Raw genomic sequence first — 4,556 nt, forward strand, 5'->3', positions numbered from 1 at the left:
ATATATATGGGACAAGGGACATATGCATGATGATGAGAAAGGACTGAAAATGCGCACACTTCTCTAGAGGATCTGGGTGGAGCAATATGATTCCAAGGACACTTAGAAAAGAAACAAGAAAATAAGGTGGGTCCAGTGTTAGAGACAGACTCGAATACGCCATGTTGCTGGCTTTGAGAAAGGGGACATGGGGCTTTGAACCAAAGGAGTGAAGCAATTTAGAAGCTAGAAGAAGTAAGGATATGCATTATCTTTAATGTCTCCACAACTCAGCTTTTTCAACATCTTGATTTTAGTCCAGTGAGATTATGTTGGATGTCTGCTCTCTAGCATGGTAGGATAATCAATTCTCATTGTTTGGGATGATTTTTACAGCAGTAATAAAAAGCTAACAGTAGTAAGAAAACACAAAATGTACAAGTGTGTGTGTGTGTGTGTGTGTGTGTGTGGTTAGTGATGGGGAAATGTGGGAGGTAATGGCAATGGAAAGGAAACTGGGCCTTTTCCTAACATCCCTCATGGATATATTAATTTTAAAAAATGATAAAAAGTGAAAAAAAACCCTAGATTTAAAAGCAACCTGAATTTTTATCCCTAGCAACGTACTTCAAAGACTATGATCCTTGCATAGAAGGTAACATTCTGCTGTCTTTTGGTCTGGTTCTTTCCCAGAGTTTGATACTTGCAAACTATGCTCAGGTGAGAACTAGATGTCTTCTCACCCCAGAAGCCAATATTCTAGTCTGTATGCATGGTCACACACAATGCTCCTGCCATGTCACTCCTGGATACCATTCTGTGAGGAGTTGCTGAACATGTTAGGGATTATAAAGGGTATTTGGTTATGAAAATATATCCACAAATTTTGACAAATCTATAAAAAAATACTGTAATGAAAAAGATTAATAAGGAAGCTGATTTAGTTTTTCTCATTGCAGAAACAAAATACCTAACACCCACAAATAAAGGGAGGAAATGTTTATTTTGCCTTACAGTTTGTAGAGGTTCAGTCCATAATTGACTGGCTCCAAGGCAGAGGGGCATCGCCGAGGGGCATCGCAGAGAAACAGTTCATATCAGGCAGAAGGCAATAAAGCAGTAAAGCAGTGGAGAGGAAGCAGCCATTCTACCTTCCTTCTGTCCCTTTATGTCCATCCAGTCTACCCTCCCTTTGGGCAGGCTCACCAACATTCAGGGTGAGCCTTCCCATTATCCACACCCAGAACTATGCCACATAAATCAGTGGAACTAATTTAGTAATCACACACACTTGATCCCAACATCACATTTAATCTTGGCTTCACACACCCTAAATACAGATACCTCTGAAAAGCCCCATTTATGATTCCATGGCCTTCAGAGAGACATCTACACATAAGCCATAACAGAAGCCTTCATTAGCTTTGCAAGATCAGATTTCTTTGAAGCTTCTTTGTCTCTCCCTGCTCCTTTAGCTTTCTGTGTCACATTCTCCCTTCTTATTTTCTCTTTCATTCCTTTGGTCAGAATTACTAAATAAAGGTTGGGAGGGCGTATTAAAAGTTTTTATTTATCTTTTCAACCATAATCCATCTGCTCACTCTCCATTCATTTGTAAAACAGAAGGCTCGGTATGTGTGTGACTAAATTCAGCAGTCATGTTAGTTGTTAGAGAAACTCCCAAAATAGAGAGCAGACCACCAAAAATTAGGTCTGGGAGAGGAAAGAAAATACGTGATACTGGAAGTTCTTGGAAGCATAAGAAAGAGGCTTTTGGGTTGTCAGCAGGATTTCTCTGGATTGGAAATCGTTCCTCTGCTATGTATAGCATTGCAAAATGCACTGAGAATTTCACAATCACTGCGTGGTTTTCTGTGAAGTCACTGGTGGCCTCGACTCCCCAAATCACTTCCCAGTGAAGGCTTTGATCCTCTATGATATCAGTCTCTTGAGCCACTAATTGCTTCCAAGTGAATTTCAGCTTGCCAAGAGTCTGGGTGGTGCCTCCCATCTGATACAGCTCTTTGCTTTACATACTTGTTTGCTTCCAAATTCCTCTGAGAATGTTACTAACAGTGATCCTTTTAATACAACAGAGCTAAAAGATATCCAGTTGTCTGGAAAACTGGGTACTTTGGTTCTCTCCTTGTAGAGAACTGACTCCCAGGGGGACACATTAAAAACTCAAATCTCTAAAACTTTGTTTTGCATCTTGGGGAAAGTTTATCTCTACCTGTATGGATTTCAAAGTAATAATGTTAGATGAAATACATAAGAGAAACCATTAGAGAAAGGGGATTATGTAAGTCGTAGGCTCTTCAACTGTCTGGAAGTCTAGAGACTTTGACTCACTCTTGATTGTCCTCTTCCTCATATCCACATCCAACAAGTGACCATTCTGTTAATTGTGCTTTCTGGAGTTTTCTTCAATGTACAGTGTCTCTACTCTTTTTTTCCCTTCCTAACCTCCTCTCTTCAACATTGCTGCCCTAACAGACTCATTCTTGATTTCCTATAGAACTTTAAGTAGTTTCTCAATTTTTTTTTTTTTTTTTTTGGTTTTTCTCCGGTACCGGGAACCGAACTCACGACCTTGACGCTTGCCAGGCAGGCGCTTTTGCCGCTGAGCTAAACCCCCAGGCCCAGTTTCTCAATTTCTAATTTTTCTTCCACTCCCAACTTCATCAATATCTAGATTTTCTTTTATAAATGAACAAACAAACCAATGTTTGAAATAAACATGGTTATTGTATGGGCAAAATGCGGCAAGCATCAATAGATCTGTGAATACCCCTATTTCTTGGCACATAGATATCACGCAATATATGCTTCTTTCTTTTCTTATTTTTGGAGATCACTTTCCCCAATTCAGTGGAACCCTTTTTCAGAAAAGATAAATATTTGGTTATCTAACTAGACTTCTTGTGTATAAAATTAATGGCTAATGAAGCCTCAATCGATAAGTTCAAAGTACTTGTCATGGCAGTAACTTTATATTCTGACCCAAGTCTGTCTTGATACTCCCTTCTTCCATGAACCTTCACTGCACCCTCCCCCACTCCCCACCTTAAATTATGTTTATATGTTAGATTTTGTCATTTTTCCATGCCTTAGCACATACTATTCCCTGTGCTTTGAACGAGTTTAGATCCTGCCTCGATGCCATTTTTTGAGCTTTTAAGAGCTCCTATGACCTGCCTGCCCACTACTCATGAAACTTTACGAGTTCATTTTCACAATGGGATACTCTCTGAATTGCTATCATCAGTTACATTCAAAGCTCCCAATGAGCCTGAGAGTTCTTGGAGGACCAGGAACTACTTTCTCTCATCATTAGGTCTTCTTTGTCTTTGGGAATGGTGCATAGAAACAGTTATCAAATTTCTGTAGAACCAACACGACTCTTTCTTTCATACTACACTTACTCATCCTTTCATGCATCTGATCTATGCTGAGTTTCTGCCACATGCCAGACCATGTGCGAGGCTCTGTGTAAGATGCATACGTAAATAAAAGTATAGCCTACTCTTAGGAGATTTATAGTGTAGTTGGCAAAATGACATACCTCCAGTAGGGAATGGGAAGTGTCAAATATCTTTCAGAAAAAGACATTTTCTGACTGGTAAACACACCGCGTAATGCTTGCATATAAGCAACATAAACTCCTGAGTCTCAAAATGTTTTCTGCTCAACCCAAATCAAAACTGATGATATTCTACTGGCATGGAGGATGTGGGCCAATATGTAGGATACCTTGGCAATAATCCATAGAAAAGTTACAGGATAAATTTGTTTTAATCCTAGAGAAAGATTCCTTTTTATTCAACTTGTTTTTCTTTTGGACTCAGTAATAATAAGGTCCTTGCCCACTTGGTTACTTAAAGGAATATTTATTGAAATGGCTTAGGTTGTTTACTTAGTGAAATAAAAGTGGAGCTCCGCTGCAAATCATTTAAAGATTGATTTAAATTGTTTTGAACGAGTGACTTTGCAAAATTTTAGAAGCACAAAACTTAAAGTTTAAGTTGTCAATTGTTAATTTGATGACTTATTTTATTTTAATTCATGTAATCATGTATTTATTTGTGCAATCAGTAAATATTAGGTAAACTAGCTATTCCCACTTCTAACCCTTAATTATCCTCTCTTTGTTGTGAATTAGCCTGTATTCCATAATTAAATTTTAAGCTCTCTTAGGGCAGCACCCTAACCTCTGTCATATGTTGAGCTGAGTGGAGATGCTTGATGCTGGAAATTTATTTGATGACTTCTCACAGTCCTGTTAAATGACAAGAAAAAGCTCAAGCTACAAGGATAGACTCTAAATTAATTCCTATTATAAAAATGTCAAAATTGATCAGACAGACTCATTTCATTCCACCTCCATGGAAACTTTTGTTTTGCCTGGCTGTGGATGAGGAAGCACCATGGTGGGGCATGACATAACCTTGGAGCAGCTCTCCTTTCAGGTCTAAGCACTCACTCACACACATTGGCATGAGTACCAAAATCCTCACCACTTGGAACATTAGGAAACTCATAAATGCAGCTTTGAGCAGCCAGAAGATGAAACAATG

This window comes from Chinchilla lanigera, unplaced genomic scaffold, assembly GCF_000276665.1.
Source record: "Chinchilla lanigera isolate Chin_1 unplaced genomic scaffold, ChiLan1.0 scaffold00060, whole genome shotgun sequence".
NCBI classification, from domain to species: Eukaryota; Metazoa; Chordata; class Mammalia; order Rodentia; family Chinchillidae; genus Chinchilla; species Chinchilla lanigera.